Source organism: Ischnura elegans, chromosome 2 (assembly GCF_921293095.1).
Source record: "Ischnura elegans chromosome 2, ioIscEleg1.1, whole genome shotgun sequence".
Taxonomy (NCBI): Eukaryota; Metazoa; Arthropoda; class Insecta; order Odonata; family Coenagrionidae; genus Ischnura; species Ischnura elegans.
Genome location: NC_060247.1, coordinates 51,757,111 through 51,778,856, shown reverse-complemented (window position 1 = coordinate 51,778,856; position 21,746 = coordinate 51,757,111). Strand labels below are relative to the sequence as shown.

The 21,746-nt window shown below is 36.2% G+C and overlaps 1 long non-coding RNA gene across 3 annotated transcripts in view; it reads left to right on the top strand.

Moving 5' to 3' along the window:
• Window positions 1-21,479, top strand: part of LOC124153729 — an 88,762-nt gene extending 67,283 nt beyond the window's left edge. For all 3 annotated transcript variants that reach the window (XR_006863746.1, XR_006863744.1, XR_006863745.1), the window contains one exon: window positions 21,085-21,479. This is a non-coding gene — a long non-coding RNA (uncharacterized LOC124153729). The remainder of the gene's footprint in view (window positions 1-21,084) is intronic.
• The last annotated feature ends 267 nt before the right edge of the window (window positions 21,480-21,746 follow it).

Here is a 21,746-nt window from a genome sequence, read left to right as displayed (position 1 = left end):
CTTTTCCAGTATAAAATACTAAACATCTTGAAAAAAATTATTAAGATTTTTGTTGCCTCAAATGAGCTTGTAATCCTTTAGATTCTATTCCACTACTGAATCATACTACGAGGGCTAAAAGTCGCAGCTAGACGGGCAATGAGCCGCTGATGGAACATAAATCTGTTTCCATAAGCAAATATTTGGCTTTGCGATGTTATGTCCGCAATTTTTAAATTGTTGCCCTTGCATAAAAGCTTATAAAATATATTTTATGTAATTATAAATAAATAATTCCGTACTAAGGCAGTTTTTTATTTATGAGATGAAAATTCCTCAATGCTGAAAGTAATTCATCAGTTAAGTGTTATTATATAGCTTGCGTGTGATACAGTGTTGTGAAGAAAGAACGTCCAAACAGGTCATCTTAATGCTGTAGCAGAGGACGATAAAAATGTTAGAGGAGAATACGAATACAGAGAGAGAAATAACTGGAATAATCGTCTTTCAGAATACAAATTACGAAAAACAGTGGAGAAGATTGGAAGAAAATAGGAGTGGAGTAGTAGAGAGGATGATTTCACGCTCCAATCGGCGTTTATGATTTCACCTCTTGTTACGCTTTTTACCTGCGAGAACGCGCAACAACTTATATCTGACGGAATATTGAAAGGACTCATATGATATACGAATGCCTACGCTGGGCTGTGCATTTAAAGTAAGGGAAAAATTCGTTTTCACGGAAGAAAATCTCTTAACTAAGAGAAAATTATAGGAAGAAAAAAGATTCCGAAAGGCAGAAATCAAAAATGGAGTTATTTTTTCAGCTTTAAAAGATCATTTTAACTGTGAATTAAGCCTTCTATAAGTGTTTCTCTTTTTTCGATTACATATTGAACCCATCCTTTTAGCATATGAACAGATGAAAAATTAATACTATAAATTAATATAAATGAAATAGAATTTTTTCAAGTAGAAACCGTTTTAAGGAACAAATTCAGATAGCATAGCCAAGTAAATCATAACAGACGATTTCATGCTGTTTAAATCTCCATATCTGCCAAAAGTTATATTGCCAACTTTGTTGACGTTCACCGTCGTAATAACTTTCATATTCGCGAAACAATTATTTTCCAAATAAGGTTCCATTTTAACTCTTTGTGGACTAGAAGTTTTCAATCTTGCAATGGGAAATGCGAAAATTATGACGTATGTCATTTTTTCTTTTGCTTAAATGTGAATTTTTGTTTCTGCTAAACCTACTACTGCTAATATTCCACGGCAATTGTGATTTTAAACGACTAATTCCAATTGGATAAATTTAATATATTTATCTTTATTTTGGAAATAGGTAATTGATGATTAAATCGTATATCCACGTCAATGAAGTATAGATGTTCCTCCTCTAGCGTGAAGGACATCATTTTGGTAACCTCACACAGCGTTACATATCCATGCAGCTAAGTCATTTTCAAAATGACCCATCACAGTCCCGCCAAGGATAGTAAAATACAATTCATACGCAAAATGTGAACTGATAAATATTGATAAAATATTTCGGCTCCCCCTCAACTTTGTGTCCTCCACTTCAATTGCATTTCTTCTATCTCTATATGCTTTATGTCAATCCCTACCCTATTATTTTATCCGACCTACCTCCCATTAGAATTGAAAACCAATATTTATCGCTCTGTAACGTACAAGCTGGCGGGTCTAAGGGATGGAGAGAAACAGAGCGGTGCTGAGCCGTACGATCGAAAGAAATGGTTGGCGAGCGGTTGAGGCTATGGGTTGAGGGCCAGAGGTCGCGCAGAAGGCTGTTTTTTCATCGCCGTCGAGCTGGTGGTGTCATAAAACACTCGACTGGGTGATCGCCCTCGCCGAGAAACCAATGGCGAGAAAATAATATTTCTAGCGATTGCGATGCGTGTTTCTCTGCCTCTATGATAATAAATTGAATTCATTCCAAGAGAAACGCACTGTCAGGCTTGAAGTTCAAGGTTTTATACAACATATTTAAGCATGGATTTCAGGATTAATTTGTTCTATGGTTAACATTACATCTAAGATAAGAAGAAAAACGTATTTTGAGCATATTTCTTTTGAATTTATACGTAGAGCCCCAATAAGTTTTTCGCTTGACATATTGTGATCTTTAGCCAATAAAATGTTATTCTATGTCCTATCGAGGCAGGAATAAATATTTTTTGCATAATAACAAATTTTGTTTTTGGCATTGAACAAAACTACTGTTCAATTTTGATCTACTCTTAAAGCTCTTTTATTTGTGGTGAATAATTTACCGCGGGACGTATGAACTTAACAAGTGTTATCACGATTAGTAATTATCTGTTAATTAAATTATTTGTGGCACATTTACTCTTTAGTTTTTGCATATTGAGTGGAGTCGAGGTGCTTGACGATAAAAATTGTTTTGATCTCAATTTTATTCGAATTTACCTCTTGCAAGCGACACACAAATTAAAAGAAACGAGCGTGCTGCGACGCTCCCAGCGGGCTTCCCCGCTCTTTTCAATGCAGGTCCATAGAGGGATAGGCGCGTTTCTAATTTTAAAATGTAGAAAAAAGGCAGGGTCTCACGTACAAATTTAATTGAAATGTACATGTACAAATTGAGGTCAGAGGACCTCTTTAAACACAACATTGGAAGTAATTACACTATCCTCTGTTAAACGCACATGATGACTCATACTTACGTATCAACAGGAGACTTGAATGTGGAATCAGCCGCATTTTGATAAAAGTTATTTAAAGAATGCGAGATATTGTTGCAAATGAAAAAATGTACCAGTTTGTGCGCCGTTAACGTCAGGAATATTTACCGGTTTTTGTTTTTTGTTTTGATTTTTTTTTTTTTTTTAAATAATTATTTAGAAACCAATTTTAGGAAACAATAGCAATATTTAGGAAGTAAGGTATGCCGTCGCATGTTCTCTGATAAATTCTGTGCATTTTGGTTCCTCATTTGTAGAGTTTGGTTGCGTATAAGTTGAGAAAAAGGTATCTATACAGTAGAAATAATATAGAAGATGGTCGGACCATTTATATTTCGGGTATGCACTCACATTTCTTTGAATAGCAATTCATCTAATGCAATGGAAACTTTCCCGAATATTTGTGGATCTCTTGGCAGTTTTAATAATATTTCAGTTTCTTAGGCCAATTAGGTGGAATAGTAACATCATATTTTGTTGAATGATTTTCAATTCGCTATTTTTGCCAATAAATTGAGGAAAATGGTCCCTTTACTCTTTTAGAGTCTTACAGCGATTTGAAACTAGTCGTCTCCATTGTTTAAAAAAGTAGAAATGGCAGATTAGCATAATGTTTTGCTATGTTTTTTTTTGCCTTCTACATTCATTGAGAAGATCACAACCAACTTGGAATAGGGTAGTTTCCCACATAAAAAAACGAAAGGAATTGATTGCGACTCGTTACCCACCATTAATGTATTAAGGATTTATTACACTTTTTACCCTACCCACCTACCACCTCCTACCCACGCAGTCTGACAGTGCAACGCCAGACGATTCTCGCCACAAATCAAATATTCGTGGGCGACGGAGTAACCTCAGGCAAGGTTTTTGAAAAGCAACCAATGCAACCGCAGATATCTACGAACATTCCCCCTACTTCCGGCATGATATGTTCCTTGATCTCGAAGTCTGCTTGAGAGAGTTAAGAACAGGTGAGAAGTACGCGAGGGAAGCCTGTGAGTGTAATTTTAATGCAGAGTGGAGGAGTAGGGGCATGTATACTGTGACGGGTGAGGGTTGTTAGTTAGGTGGTGTATTACTCGCGGTACTAGATATGTGCAACTTGAGTATAGCTCCCTGCTTCGCTGCGTTGAGATCTCGTCTTTGTCCATCGCTCGGTTTCTAATTAATAAATGAATGCGCACTTCCACTGTTACGGTCAAAAACTCGGCTAAATTCTCAATATAAAACCTTTACAACTGAAATTATCCTTAAATAAAATTTTTTCTTTAATTTAGACTATCGTATAGCCGTTATCTACTTAAATGTTATAGATTTTTTTCTACGATAGCTTCCAGTTAAAAAAAATATTGGAATCCGCACACTATATAACTGAAAACCCAAGGATATTATTTCACCTTGATTTGAAGTTCGTGGTTCATCCATTATTTCAAAACATTTGGTACTGATTTGGCATTCATGATCTAGGATAAAAATAAAGATTATAAAAATAAAACTTAAAATATCGGCTAATGATATCTTGAGCTTACAAGACATTCAAATCGACAATTTAAGTAAATGCTTAACTGCTACATTGACGTTTATACGAGTACAATTATTAGGTCTCTACACTACCGAGGCTAGTGTTCAAGCAAATGAGAGCAGATGAACTATCACCAAAATCTTCTTGCCCAAACCAATATTAATTTAGAAAGACATTGAAAAATCTGTTGCGCCGATTTAAATCTCGTTCTCAAAACTTAAAGATGGAGAATAATAAATAGGAGTACATGGTTGAAATGAGCATTGTGTTTATTTTGGGTGATAATAGGTACAAGCATGGTAGAGATTTTTGTTCCTTGAATTTGACTCTTGAACAAAGGGATTACTCAAAATGACGGCTGCTTGAAATAACCTCGCTGTAATAATTTTAATTGGCAAGAATCGAGTCAAGTGGAAGACTGGGAAGCTTGCTAAACAATACGGATACCTTAAAAATTTAAAATTGCACGCGTAAAAGGTTTCCTTCTACGAGCAAGGAAGTTTTCAAGGAAATTTTTAAGAAGTTAACGAGGAAATTTAAGTCTAAACTTGTGACAAAGGTTATAGCTATTTGATGAAGGTACATAGAGGACCGAGGAGAAAGGCGATAATGCCAGTGGATAGGGGTTGAGTGTTACTTTTTCTTTTTGAAAAAATGGAGAGACCCTGGGTTGGGTGGTTTAGGACGGGGAAGAATTATGTGTCGAGTAAACGAGGAAAATGAAAGAGGCCTGGTGACGCAGTGAAGAGTTGGCCTGAGCGCTGACTGAAGGTTTGTAATAAAGAATAGTTAGTAAGATAAAAAAGTAGTAAGAGATAAGATAAAATTGAAGTATTGTGGGCTGTCAAATATTCCTGCATTTTTTGCCTGGTTATTTTTAAAGTTTAAATAAAAATTAGGAAAACAGCCCTAATTACATTGCTCTTTCAATTTTCAAGCCATTTTAATTGCTATAATTTCATTCGTATGATCAATTTCCGCTTTAATGGAAAAATTATGTTCATTCAGCATTTGATTGACCATGGGAATAATTACTCATCGTGTAAATCCGTTTTATTTATGGGTTCATTGTGGAGCAGGTAACGTTGAGTCTCTTAGACGAGATTCTGAGAAGGTGGCGAGAAGACAGTTTACCATGTGCCTTCCTTTCCTTGCGTGAATATTCCACCAGCTGATAGGCATTGCAATTTTGATTGTTATTTAAGTACCTTTAAATAAGGAATAAAAATAAAACTTAAAATATCGGTTAATGATACCTTGAGCTTATATGACACTCAAATCGACAATTTAAGTAAATGCTTAACTGCTACATTGACGTTTATACGAGTGCAATTATTTGGTCTCTACACTACCGAGGCTGGTGTTCAAGCAAATGAGAGCAGATGAACTATCCCCAAAATCTTCTTGCCGTAACCAATATTAATTTAGAAAGACATTGAAAAATCTGTTGCGCCGATTTAAATCTCGTTCTCAAAACTTAAAGATGGAGAATTAACAAATAGAAGTACATGGTTGAAATGAGCATTGTGTTTATTTTGGGTGATAATACAAGCATGGTAGAGATTTTTGTTCCTTGAATTTGACTCCTGAACAAAGGGATACCCAAAATGACGGCAAGATTCAGTACTAAACATGGCTTCGTAAGCATCAGTCCTGCTATGCAAAAGGTAAAATCATTACTAAAAAATTCCAGAATACAATTTTAGAGGAGAAATTAGATAGACTGGTGATAAGCGAAGAGATTTTGTGGAAAACCATGATTTTCCCTTAAAATAACTCCTCAGCGGTTCTTGTTTAAAGGCCTGGTTACACGGTACATTAGAATGTACAAGAATCTGTACATTTTTCTGAATGGTTTTCTTAACAGATTCTTGTACATTCTCATGGACAAGATCCACGAGTAGGTGGTTACACGGTACATTTTTTCGGACATTTTTTAATGCGCAACAAATTATTTCAACTTCAAATATAAACCAATGGGGAACGTGCAAACTTTTTTTAAAGTACTAGAATAATAAGATCCTTACCTCAAATGTACTTGCCGAAAATTTCGCGGATGAATAATGTTTTATAGCTGAGATATGAGTCTTTAAAAATAATCTTCATCGACTGTTTTAAAACACGTGACGGAGCGTGCGCGCGTTACATCACGGCCTGGAATCCACTGATGACAGACTGAGGAATTGGATAGAAAAACTGTCTATTTAGGGACTCAAACGCAAATTTGGCGAATATAATTGCTGCTTTAACGTCAAACTTCGGATTGTGAATATATTGGGTTGCCAAGGCGTTGCTGAAATAAATAAAGGCGATTGTTTGGGGGGCTTTGGAAAGATTAAATCCAAATAAGTTGATTGCAGATTGTGATCTACGTTACACACCAACATCATTTGCTTAATGCAGTAAGTATATTGTAGCATGGACCTTCAATAGAAAAACGTGTGAAAACCATATAAATAGTGTATCCCATAAAACCATATAAAGTGCCCCGACGTCTAGTACCTCTATTTACTCACCGGAGAAGGTTTTTGCTTGTGTTCGAAGGGACAAAAATATGAGGAATAAGTGGTTAATGACTCACAAAATGGAGTCAAATACATTATCTATATTGTCAACGGGATATCCTCAACGTAAGTATACTCTTAAATCAGGGTTACCGCAGGATTTTATCAAGTTACTTATTTCACTTTGTAAACAACTCTATAAATGTACCTATAATTCTACCCATTGTAGGATCAAATTATAAGGAAAGTGGCTGTTTACGAGAATAAATACTGATTACGATTAAACCACGGTGAAAAATAAGGAATGTAATGGGCGGCCGGCCTCTCGTCACAAGGAGCCCCTAACAAGGAATATTCTCAAAGTGTCTTTCGCCGATATCGTTAAAATTTTGTTGGATAGTAGTTTTCTATAATAAAAGCACATTTTCAAAATTTATCGTGCCCTTAAGCCTTGTGATATAATAAACAGGAAATAATAAAGGCAGTTGAATTTTAGATTTGAAAGTGAGTGTGTCGTGATTTCTCTCCATCCTTCTCCTGTGAATCGGCGCACGCTACAGGAATATACGAGAAATATGAGGCTTTTGGCAAGGTAAATTCAGTATTTATTACTGCGATGCCCATAACGTTCGCTGCGTGTCAACGCAACACCTAAAATTTCGACTCGCTTTGCAGTCGGTCTCGATTCAAAAACAGGAACTTGAGTAAATACAGCGTAATTAGTACTTGAATCTTATTTCTTTGCCTATCACATGCTTTTTATGACCTTTTAACGATCATTTGGATCTCAATCTTGGACAATTCTCGCGGTTCATACATTCAGCGCCTTTCCATCTGATCCTTCCTTTTACCCATCCCCTTTTCTTGTGTTCCATTCTTTCGCTACCCATATCCAATCAGTGAGATATCCAAGTCAAGCAAGATCATATCAAATCGAAATAACTATCGGGGCCGTACGTAAACAAAGAAGTCGCCTATTCAAGCCAGATGAAATGAATGTGTCGTTTTCGTAGTCTGCCACCAGGTGACTCTGAGTTCAAATTGTATGATTGTCTGAATGAAATTAGAGCAGGCGTTCAGAAATTCATACATTCTTACATTTTACGTGGTTACACGGTGCATTTTTGCGTTCATTCTGAGATTCAGACATTCTCACATTTTCTTGTACATTCTCATGTACCGTGTAACCAGGCCTTAATACAGTTGTAAAATTTTATAGAGTTGATATGGTCTCCTGAATGTATGTTTTTTTAGAGGCAATGATTCCTAAGTAATGGACACGAAAGAGTAGAAAAATATTTTCCTTCTTTTTTAATCTATTTTTTTTTAACTTCCATCGCGTTATCACATTTTATTCACACATCTAATATACCTTTCTGGGCATCACACTTTTACCTTATAGACTATGCAGTATTTTATTGGAATCCAAAGATAATGGTATTCTTCAGTATTATTTCCGATGCTCAGCTAATTTTAAGCATATTTTGGTGGCTGAGTACCCCTAAATTTTGTGGCAACTTTACGACAGTCACAAGAGAAAATTTAATTGCATCAAGTGGAAAATGTCTCTCGCGTATGTAGAATAAAATTTTGGGAACTCTCATCAATCGAATTTTTTCTAATTTTCTCCTAATGATGGCCCGTTTGTGTCCTTCTAGTTGAGTTTTGTCTCTAGGTCACGTTTCCCCAACGTATTTGTTACCTCCAGTGCCACCGGAAATTTCTCATGCTTCATCGATTTTAGCATTTTTCTGTCATTCGCATTATGTAAGAGGCTTTTTAATTGATTATGAAATTTAAAATTCACTATTATGTAATTTTGGCACCATAATTTTTAACCTCCAGTTTTATCAAAAACTCTTTTGAGAAGTAGGTATCCTACGTTTTAATGGCGCACGAAGGAGTTGAAATAAGGTCCTCATGAAAATAACTAATATAAATTTTTAAATAAATTTGATCAATTTTCTCCTAACTTTTTCACACACACTGCTCTGCTTCTTATTCTCATTTTCACTGTTTGTTTTTTCTTTATTTTTAGATAAACTATCCACACTCCGGTGCTTCTGTAAAACGATTACCAGGAAGCTCTTTTATTCCCATATCCATCGCACTAAAAATTGAACCAAATTTTGGATAAGTATGTATATAAGTTCATCCTCAAATTTTAAATCGAGTTTTTATCAAACAGCTATGAAACCTCTTTAGCAAACTGGTGATTGATTTTCTCCTCGATGGCAAGACTTACATTAAAGCCTAGTGAGATGTACAAAGCCAACTACACATAAAAGGTATTTCTGTGCTAAATGTCTACCTACGAATGTATTTTATTTTTGTGCTCAGTACGTTATTAATGGACCATTTATTTCATTCAATGTGCCGTTAGCCTTTTTATGGGGCTTCCGTATTAAAAAATAATTTTTCATGCATCCTTTTTAACCCATTTTGCCTAACATCACAACCGATAATACAGAGACGGTGTTGCGGTACGCAAAGATATTAGTTTTATTTTACCCCATCAATCAAGATGTTTTGAAATGTGATTATGTGTAACGCAGTCAATTTTGTTCATAAAATTTTCGGGTCACGAATGGATATGGCTGGAGCTCAAAGGGCGATAAACTGATCGAATGTTAATTAGCCGTTCAATTTCTCATGGAATTTGCACTTCGGTCCGTAAGCTGAAATAACGGTTCCCTGCGTAGCGGACAGGGTCAGTCAGAATCGAGCAAGAATTACATTGCTTGCGCCAAAATTAACGTTAGAATCCTACAGTGACCCGTAAAGGGAATATTATCGACTCCCACTGAACGAACATCAGAGAAGACCGCGCTATAAGGGCTCGTCCTCATCAAAGACCTAGTTATAAAGTTATTACATAAATAGCGAGAGGTGTTACACGCAGTCATTGGATGGATATCTCCTATGTCGCGTAACATTACTGCATTTCAGTGCCTGTCAAAGGGCCACTTAAAGGATTTGCACGAGTAAATAAATAAAATCGTTAGCAATTCTGCTTACGATGATTACCTAGGTGTTAGGTCACATTAATTGACTTCTCCACCAGCGCATTCCCAAGGAAAACTCAATTGGGTTGATGATAAGTGTGCTTGTGTCATTCTATCCTAGGATCTTAATTATGCTGTCTCGTAAAATTATCATTGCATTGACCACTTTCGATGTACTACCTTTAAATATTAATAATCATTTCATACTTGTTTTCACGTTCTTCACAAGGATATTCATGCTTATTTTTTACTTTCTATATATGTTATTAATGATAGTTGAAAGTTTAAGTAAAGGTTAATAATTATCTTGGATCGATTCTCTTTGAATGGAGAATTTTTTATTGTAGATTGAGTGAACCATTTTAGATTTAACTGTATCTCAAATTGAAGAAAAAAAATTAGAAAGTGCTGGCGTGAAACTTCTACGTTATAGATACTGGTAAATGTAAACAAGGGTCTACTCTTTTTCAGCTGAAACCTGGAAGGCCATTATATAATTTTAACGAGAGCTAATCATAAAAAATTCATGTGGGATTGATGAGAATAAACAGTTTCCAGCCACAAGACAGGTGTTAGAGGGCTGTAGCAGTGCGCTTTCACGAGTAGAGACCAAGCAGAATGCACACGCAAGGTAGGTGTTGCATATACGTTTACAGAGATAAATGAAAAGGGGGATAAGAGGATAAGAATTGATTTTTAAAAGATAAAGAGAGATGGAAAGAACGAATAAGACAACGACGGAATTGATGACCGGGGGTTAAATGTGGCTTCCGAATACCTTTTGCCACTGCCCATCTCTCTTCCTCCCAAGCCACTTCCTCACCACTCTTCTTGAAAGGATCAACTTATTAACACTCTGAGGCTTTAGCCGATGGGGATGGTGATTGAGGTAGGACTACTTGATTTCCGCGAATAAAAATTTTCACGGCTTTACGTTTGCATTGCTTCATGCTTAAATTTTTATGCATTTATAAGTTTTAGAGGCGTCATTTATCATATTTTCAATCAAGTGTTGCACGTGATAATAAGATCGCGAAAATTCGCGTTTGCCAAATTGAAGGTGCCCCAGGCATGAGACTAATCAAACCGAAAATATACGAATCCGAGGACAAAATAAATAAAACGGTGAGCGGAGCGATTAGTCACAAACTGCTTCATAGGCACAGGAAGTGTAACATAGTGTGTACACAGATTAAGCTGGGAGTTGCTTCAGGCTCGGAGGCGAACGGAGGCTTCGATTATTAGCGCAATGAGGAACATATCTTTTAGAGTGGCACTGGGAGAATCATCCAACGAGCATACTCTATTTCCTGATCCTAAAAGATGAAGTAAGTGACATAGTTTTCCTAACGGACAGGTATTGGAAACTGTGTCCTCATCTACTTATAAATAGTACCCCTCAATTATTATATTGATAAGCGTGTGACGGGATGAGTGAGTGACCATCCTTTAAGTTAGATACAAGAATTTTATGAATTAGGTGTACGTTGTGACATTTTCACCTGAGCAATGAAGAGCAAAGTTTAATTCTAGGTTGAACTCATGCAGTCAATTCTGTCACAACGTACACCTAATTCATAAAATTCTTGTTTCTAAGTTAAAGGATGTAAATAGGATGGTCTCTCTTTTATCCCGTCACACCTTTATCAAGGTACCAATTGAGGTGTACTATTTATATGTAAATGAGGACACAGTTTTCCAAGAGTGTGTGTCCCGCCGCATTAAACTTAGAAAAAAATGGTCTCGTCCAAGAGCGTGAGAGAACAAACACCGATGGAGCTTATGACGTCTTAGGAGGAAAGGTAGAAGTCCTTAGCAGCAATCTTCACATTGCATAAAACCTCATTTACCATCTTACCCACTTCCTATGGCACCTCTTTTAACAATCGTCAGAAAATTGTGCTCAACAAAAGCTGATGGATTACTCATTCAATATGTTAACACATTATTCGTTGTTATGTTCTCCAATGGTGAGGATATTATTTTTGACGTACATACTTTGAAACAAGCAATAAATGTAACAGGAATCGCATTTTCCTTAAAATTTTGGACATAAATGTGTTGGTAAATGAGAAAATATTGCACCTTGATATGATCTATTTTTTACGAAGAGAGTTTAGAATTTTGATGTAAATATTATTACATCCGTCTATAAATAAGACCTTTCTGCTAGGATGATATTTATATATTTCATTTGTAGGTTAGTCTTTCCTTGTTTCCTCTTTCATTTCCTCCGATTTTATTTGATATTAGCGACGATTACTCCATGGATATGATGTATGGTAATGGTATTTCTTACTCTAAATCAGTGGTACAGAGGCACATATTTAAAATGCTTCCTCTTATTTCGGGTCTCTTATTCAAAATAAAATCGCTTTTTTGGGTTTCTGTGGATAGATTGTGTGAGATGAGCCACATATATTTAAAAATTTAGTTAACTTATGTACAAATTCCCATTGCTAAGTGATTTTGGTACTATATTCTCGTAAATTTCTATAACGAAAGTGTTTTAAATTCCTAATACATGGATGTGTTTCTTGGAAAGAGAAATTGAAGTGGCTGAATTTCCTCATTCAGTCACTTTCCATGATAAAGAAGCAACTAGCGGGGAAGAACTAACGAATAAACTGAAGTCAACTCGTACATCTGAAGTCATTACTTTTGCCCAAGGACCTGAAGCGCAGTCCAACAGTTTTGATTCCTCTTTATCAATTAGCCAGCCTAATTTGTGTCGACTTCTCCAATCCTTTTTTTTTACAATTGCACTATTTCTTCGGGCAGTGATATTTTTAATTCGTCCTCACACAAAGTCTATTTGAGGACCACTTAAGTAGTGGGAAGGCTAAGCACTTTTTTCCTCACAACATCTCAGAAGGATTACTGAACTTCTGCGACTTAAAAAGGACGACGATTGTATGGCTTCGTTAGTTTTTTTTTCTTTTGCGTGTATTCCGTACTTTAAATTTTTTTTCGAACTGTAAGAGCTTGCGCTAGACATTTGATGTACTTAGGAAGTAAGGTCAGGTCAGATTAAAATTACCGTCGGATGTTCACCGGTTTTAGCCGTAGAGTGGTAGACGATGGCCTGTTCAGAGCGTGAGTGAATTTTAGCATTAGCATTTTTTACATTTCTTAGAATTTTTCTCTGACTATTTTAGTGCTGATTTTGTATTTCGCTGGTGCATATTTATCTATATATATTTATTTATTTATTTTCTCATATTTAAATCCATTATTTATAAAGTAGCCAGGTCAATAACTTCACCGCATCATTTATTCCTTAGAAATGTGTATTTCTATTTCACATTTACCTCTTGACGATGGGTAGTGATGATTTCAAGCCATATAAAAAATAATTTACAGCATTTGTTAGTTGTATACGAAATATTCTTTTTGGAAAATATTGGGGATTTAATGCTAAATTATAATTCAATGGCGTTGAATTCCATTACTAGTAGCTACTAAATTAATCTTTTATCCTCCAATTAAATTACTATAATTTTTTTCCATGCTAACGTCCATTTGGAATCGCCACTTACGACGGGTCAACTTATTCTGGAATTGTGTCATTAATCAATTAAATTAATGAATAGACTTTTACTGTATCATTGTGGAACTTTTGTTGGCTTGCTGATTTTAAGAATCATTTATTCGTTGGTTGGAACATTCACAGTAGCTCACTGAATGGATTTTCGTCAAATATTGTTTTATTCGTTGAATAAAAGTTTAAGCATTAAAGAAGTAATAGATTTTGCATTCATTATCATCTTAATTTTAAACCATGCATGTACTTTTGAACAGAATACCTGGTTGAAAATTTGTATACATGTCAAAATTTTGGTGAAGTTGACTGCGTCATGGTCTGTTCATTACCCACGGTATATACGGTAAATTAGGTGCAAACGTGTTTAGGTGACAACTTATGATTGAAAAATGTGAATATGATAAAAAAAATGTGCAAAACGTGAGGCGTAGTCAACCATGGAAACGTTTCACACCTTTAAAAAAATTAACTAACTTCTGCGTAAATTTACTCATTCGGCTCACAAGTATTAAAGAGTAAATTAAAGAATCATCCCACTCCTCTTATTCCTTAGAATTATCTTTATTTGAAATTTGTTCTAAAATTTAGCATACAATGCTTGCTGGATATTCAATTTTAGTATGACGCATATATTATAACTGACAAATAGCATTTTATCTCATGGATCTACCAAAACAGTCCTCTATTTCAATAAACGACAGGCCTTCTTTTTACTCAAATTTCATCCATCTCTCAAAATACGGTACTTTCATTGAAAATGGAGATAGAAATCCATCAATGTCTTTGGGTTCGTTAGGCTGTAGTGGAGAAGCCAGTGGAAAAAGGATACGAAAGTCGAAAGCTTCGATGTCTTCGACGAGTGGTGCTCCCACTTGTCCGTAAGTGCTGCCGTTGTCTCGCAGATCGAATTACAGTTCGCAAACCTCGATTTCGGAGGTCCCAAGTTTTAATTGACGACCATCTGCGTCTTTCTTCTCTCCTCTCACTAATTCACACACCTCATGTCCTACCTCTCCACTCCTCCCATCCTTTTCTCCACTCTTACCTCCACTCGTGTCCCTGCTGCTGCGACGTGCTCAAACTTCTCCGATCTAATCACTTTGTAGGACCTCTCCAGCACTTAGTCGTGGGTTGATTCTCACTCTAAAGGATCCGTTGACCTATTCCATTCCACCTCTTCCGTCCATCTTTGTCCAGTAGGATGGGCCAAGAAATGGATTTTATTGAGATCAAATTTGTCCTATGCGTAGAAGTTGTGTACTGATTTCAAGGTCTCAGATTTTATTTTTGTTCAACATCGGATAGTATTAATCACTATCGCTGGAGCGCTTCAGTTTAAAATTTTACGGGCAAAACTTTTTCGCTAAGGGGCATTTTGATTCCCGAAAAAAAAAAGAATTTTCCGTCTCTCCCTTATCTCCAGCTTTACCAGATTCACCTCGTCATCCCTCTTTTCCAGGTACTCCCCCCAACTAGCTTCTTAGCATGGTATCGAAGTATTTTCATTATGCGCTCTGTTGGCGTATTACAGCGTAATACTTTACAAGCCACTTATAGGGCATTGGAGAGGGTTTAAGTCATTTTCAAGTTACATACATTGCGCCATAATGTAATGCTTTTAATTTCTTCAAAATTATATTCTATTACGAGTGCACATGCATTGTGTGAATATTGACCACGCATGAGCAAATGGAATACATAACTTGTATTGCTGCTAAGAAAATATAGATTGGTCGATGAATCGATTGAGGGTATACGAGTTGGGTGATTAGGCACTGAGGAAGATTAACACTTTCGTGATATTAAAATGTATCAAATGCCAATGTGGTTTTCAAGGAATAAATAATTCATTCATAAATTTTAGGAACCACAAAATTATTATACCGGATGCGCTATCTGGAGCTAAGTAATTTTTAAGTAGGCTGAAGATAAAAACATCTTGATGTGCGTAAAACCTATGATACCAAGCATAATGTACCACTAGTCAATGAATTAGTATGATATCTAATTAATCCTTGGAGCTACAGTAACTAGTTTAACCAAGCCATCCAGATTCAATAAATCAACCGCATGTTATCATGGTCGTACCACGTCTGCTTGGCCCAAGTGAGTAAAAGTTTCAACTACAAGTACTCTCTTTCCCGTGACATTCTGAGGATGCAGGTCCCATGATATGGGATCCGGAACCGGATACAGAATCTAGGTTGTGTTTATAAAGTTTTATTTCTTTAGTAAAGTTTCTTCCTCGCCTCCTTTCCGGTCCGCCTCACGCGACGTTAGGAAACAAAACTGTAAATAAACTTGAGTGCCACTCGGTCTGAGGGAGGTTTGGAGGAGAGAGAGAAGGAATCCGCAACCCGATGCGCCTCTAATATTTGATTTTTTCTTATCTTTGGCACAACCCTTCATCTCAAATTCCTACTACCACAGTTCTCCATCGGTCTTATACCTCTAAATTTCGGATAAATTTACCTTCCCCGGTCCCAACTAGGCTCGATTTTTCACGTGCAGTAAAGCACTCTTCCAGCGACCTATAAATAAAAAAAAATAGGACCGAAATATTTAGGATATCCATTTTGCACTCAATAGCACATTTTAAGAGGTAGAAATCAAAAACTGAGAAAATCTTTTAAAAATATGCAACGCACTTATGTACTTGCTTGATATACAAATACTCAAAATTAACCATTTCCAATTCAATTAATTTTCCGAATAGCGTGATCCTATTCTCTATTTTTTTTGTGGTTCTCTTTTAAATGGCAGGTAATGCAATGATATTTTGTAACTTGTAATAAACCTAGAACCGTGGAATAAAATGTTATTATTTAACATGGAGAGCACAGCTAACGCTACTCGAATAAAATCATTTTGATCCTTCCAAAGCATCATGTTTCACGAAATATGAATTATTTATGTATACTATGTATGTTTTAACATTTTTAAGCTTTCAAAATAATTATATTGCTCCCCAAAATAGTGCTAAACTTGTGAAAATTCGATGACGAGATACACTCGTCATTGCGCGGTTTGGCGTCGAAAGTTCATGACAAGCTGTACTCGTCATTTAAGCGCAAGGGGTTAAAAATTGGTAACTATGTGTCGTTTTATGAAAAAAATTATAATTCAAATAATTTCGTGAGAATAATGGTCATCCTAATAGTAGGTTGTATATTGTTTCTTTGGGTTTACGAAGAAGTGGTTACGGTGATCACCTACTAATTCCATTGAAATTTTTAATAAACATAGTCGTAAATAGATTTTTTAGCTTTAGGATGCAAATATTTTCAAGCAAGATTATTAAGGTTTTCATTCACGCAATAAACGATGCAATAGAACAAGAAACAGGTGGACATTTCAGCCATTGGCTGATGAAATCCTTGAAATATGGCGACGAATATGCGGTATGACATGGGCGAAAGCAGAGCTTTCTATTTTTGGTAGAAGGGATTGGAAGCCAAACACGTACAGGATGGACGTGGAAGGTAATTTACAGGGACGGATGGGTTTCGTTTTTTTTTACGCGTATCCTTGAGTGATTTGATATGGAGACAGAATCTTAATGCGGCCGGAAAATAGGGGCCCAAGAGTCTTGGTGCGCTTCCAATATCCTTTCCCTTTGGGCCGACCCGTCCACCCTCCTCTTACCCAGTACCCTTCACTTCATTCCCGATTCTGATCATCCCTGTCTTCGGTGGAGAGCAAGAAAAAAGCCTTAGGTGAGAAACGCCTCCTTTTCCTTTGGAAAGGAGTTATGTTCTCTGGCAGAGGCAATGGAGGGGATACGAAACATAGCTTTATGGTGGGGAAAATGTAAATCACAAATTGCAAGACAATAAGTGAAATTGGCACAGCGTACTTAAAAATATAATAATGACAAAGCTCTATCTTCCTCCCTGCTTAAGAGTGGTTCAATATTTAAGATGGATTAATAAGCTCACTTGCATTTTATTTTAACTTTTATTTACAGATATTCAACAGTTATTCTGTATGCTCTTGCGTCTGCAGTGTCTAAAGCCTTTACCAAGATGGTAAAATTAATAATTTAAATTCAAGGAAAAATATGAGCATTAATAGGAACTTAGTCTATCTAAAAAATTATTCAGGCGATCATTGGATTTTCGAGTTATATATGCTTGTGCGGCAGGGTGTATTTTAATTGATAGATGTTTTCTAAGTTTTATCTTCGAACTCAGTGAATTGTGCATGTGCGATCAATACTAATGGATGACTAAAATTGGAAGAATCGGGAACGCAGTGAAAAGGAATTCATAAGACTCCAAATATAAGTAGATACTAATAGCTCGCACAAATTTTATTCAGTTTACTAACGACTTCACTGCGACCCACGACGGGAGGCGACTTTTTAAAAGGATTCTTAGGGAAAAAACTACCAGGATTGAGCTTAAGTGAGTTAAACTCGTGACTCACACAAAGTTATGACTAAAATTTGAATTGTGAATAAGAAAACTATTTTCCGAGAAATGAACGCCAACCAGCAAGATAATTAGATGAGACAACGAACTGACTGTCCACGGTACAACTTAATCTGGGGTCAAATAAAGAGGTGCCGGGTGGGAAGTTTCATTCCGGTTGCCCAAAAATACAATCACAAAAGTTTTCTAAGCAATATATATGGGCAGGAAGCACCTGAAGAAAGTCAGAAAGGAAGAGATCATTACAGGAACATGCATTTCCACGACCGCCTAAATACTCTCAGCCTTTGCACAGATCTTTCTCTTTCCGCTGACGTTTCGGAATCGAAGCTTCGGTTTGAAATCACGAAGGCCAGAAGTTTAACTTTGTGAGCAAATGGGAGCAGCGTCTGTGAAATGAGATGGTTGGTCCAATGATGTGGAGTGCGATTTTGTAACGAATTTTAAGGGATAAATTTATATAATCAGAGCTATTAGAAGATTATGAGAATGGTCAGTAAGCAATGTGTACCTCATTGCAGAGTTAAATTGCGTAGGGGTACCGATAGTAAGTGCTTCCTAGTTACAAGAGGATCATTTAGGTTGCCGTGGCGCTGCTGAGCCGTAGATATCATGGCAAAATTTTATGCCAGAAGCAAATTTGGGAAAGTAAGGGATATGAATAGCACGTTGTAGAAGCTGCATAGACGAAAATAAGAATAATTGACGAAGCGGTTCTTTTAAATGATGAATACCTATCTACTACGCTGATGCTGACTGGTAAATAGCTACGGCGATGGGCGACTCTTCTCGACTTCTTCTCGTCACTTTGCGGACCCCCGTAGTTTGAGGGGGAGGGCTGGGAATGAGGATTTATTAAGGAGCGTGGAAACAATGGATGGGTTTTTGGGGAGGAAGTATTGGATGGGGCCTGAGGTAATAGGCTGAATAGAGGCACGAGCAGCTGGGGTAGGCGATGGAAAGAAAATCATAGCACTAGGAGGTGAAAAGAGTGAGTACTTGTGACGAAAGAAATGCCCTGGTCGGGATTTTTAACTTCTAATCATGTATAAAATGTGTCGTAAGACTACGACTTCAAGGAAAGCCAAGACTTCTGCGTCATCTATAACGGTGGGTGAAAATAACTTTTCAACTCAAAGGCCAAAGTGTTTCCTGAAGATAGAAGCGGTAAAAAACACACTCAACATTACCGTTTTTCTCTTGTTATAGCTCATACATTCTGGAAATTAGGACTCCAAAAATAAAGATATCACAAGATAATTACGTATCTTTTTACTTTTATTGATTGCCGAATTTGAGCAGCATGCATTACGGTATTTGTGAATGAAAGCTGTGTCATTGAATATTCTAAAGGAGCTTAGGAAACTTTTCACTTGTATTTTAATGGCGTTATCTACTAATCTCAAAATACGATTAAGTATTTTATGTAAGCCGTATATTCATTGAAGCTATATTTTTGTGTTGAATTTCCGTACAAAAATAGAGGGCTAACCGCAGTTCTCACTTTTCGAGCGATACGCCTACCGCCGCGGTAGGTTTTCCCTTAATGAGCTCAGTTTCAGTTCCAAGAAATGCTTTTACTCATCGGACTTTGATGGATGCTGGGCAAGCTCAGCGTTCAATTTTATATTACTAAATATAAACATATTGATCACCCCCCATCCCGGATACACATATCAAATACGCTAATCCTGATAGTATTCTTCAAATTCTAACATGCCCCTTTATGTAATCGATGGATCATCCCGGGCCCGGTGATAGAAGTGCTACATATAGCCTCCCAACTGTTAATCAGAACCTTGAGAAATTAGATTTTCTTTTTTCTCCTGTCTTGATCTCTTTTAATTAATGATTAAATAATTCATGTAGTATAGGTCATGTAATGCAAAACGTTGTTTGCCAACGTTTTGGTTTATTTTAAAATCTTCATCAGGGCTATGAATGAAAAAATGAGAATACAATAAAATACAATATTGGTACATAAATAAAGGTTACAAAACAGTTTTTTTATTATATAACAAAAGAATGAAAAGGGAATACACAAGAATTTTGACATACCTTAGCTTAGCACATATTTGTTTATTGACAGTGGGTAACTAAGCTATTACCTAACCTTGCTACCATTAATTACGATTAATGAAATAAAAATAAATTTTGCTAAAGGTTTTAATGTCCCTCTTTTTTGTAGCTGTTAATTGATCTAGATATGTGAACCATTTCTTTGAATAGTGTATTTCTCAAATTTACCTCATTTTCGGCGTTGGCGAAATCAAAAACATGGCCATTGTTTATGCTGTGGCTGGCAAGGGCACACAGTGTTATGCCACCTTTTATTGATGACTTGTGTTGTGAAATCCTGTTTTCTTTATATTGTAATGTTTGTACTTAATAGCAAGTATTACAATCGAGGCATGAAATTTTATATATTACCTATACTCCTGGAATTATTTAATCATTAACCTTGAGAAAATGATTTGATTTCGCATTCTTCCTATGTAAAGCGACTCTGCTGAGTTCATGCCTGGCCACGGGTCATAGGAAAAGCGGCTACAGACGCTGTTTTGATGCGTAACCGTTTTTGATTGGGAGTTCAAGTAAGTCAGAAAATTTCTTAACTTACATTTTTAAATCGCTGAATCAAATGGATGGTGATGCCCCCTCCCAAATTGAAGGCAAGCAATTGCGCTTCTGGCCATCTTGAAAAATATATATCAATAATGGGACGGTTCATCATTTTTTATGTTTTTAATTTTGTGATAGAGTTTGAAAAATGAAGAAACTCGTATTTCACCATTTTCTATACGCCACTTACTTCTCGAAATATTAAGGTTGATGAAATGAATGGTGGAGGGGACACTTTTAAGAAATCCATTGTAGGATATGTAGTAAAGATACTTTGAACTTTTTCTCATAAATATTTATTTAAAAAGATGTAAAAAAATATTATACACTGTAGCATTATCAGGATTAACATAGAAGTTAAATATACCGAAACGCCTTCCACCCCCAACCTTCTTACATGACTATTTATTCCTCGATGTTTAACTTCTATGTTAGTCCTTATAATGCAACAGAGCAGTAAAACTTATTCAGTGTTGACTCACTTTTATATAAATATTTATGAAGAGGGAAGGAATCGGTCACAAGAGTTTGAACAGCAACTGAGGACAAGACGCGGGATATGCGCAAGCCCAAGGAAGAGCGAAGTCGCGTTCGGCAAGAGTTCATGACGCTATCAACTAATTTGCGGAAGGACTAATGTCGTCGATTTTTCATCGTGGATAGGACATGAAGAAAATATACGTTGCATTTTTCTGCATTGATATTCCCTTAAAATATTTATTTTCTTCTCGTTGCAGTTTTGGGTGCACATGACTGTTAGAAGACAGCCTCTGCAGACAATTCTTGATGAGTGACGATATGGGTCCCACTATCAAGACGTCCACTTGCCTGAAAGAAGATGAGAAAGGAAACTGCCATAATCTAGAACAGGAAAACGATAAAGAAATCTGCATTACCGCGCAAGCTTCTAGCAACAGTGAAGTCATGGCATTGGCATTCAACGTGTGCAATAACAGTGATTTGAGGATATCGACTGTGAACGACGAAATGAAGTATCCTTAAATTCCATCTCTGTACTCACATATTTTTCAATGGGTTTACTAAGTTTGCATCGATGGGAATACATCATCATCGTCCTTTTGGTAGCTGTATATTAAAATAAATTACATTAAAGTCGTTCGTCAAATTAAAACACTTATCTATAAAAAATTATGCTTGAGAAGTGGGGAATGAATTTCTTTTATCTTTCGCGAAATCCTATAGTGAGTTCCTTCTTTTATGATTTTCACCTGAAACATTCTTTTAGACCGCATGAATATATTTTTTATAAATACTTCGAAAGCTTTTTTTTATTGAAAACGTTAAAAGGCATTCCTTACGTTACCTTTTCACTGAATTATTCTTAAAAGGGGCAATTTTAAATCCTATTACGATGAAATACGTGCCTATAAAGTTTGAA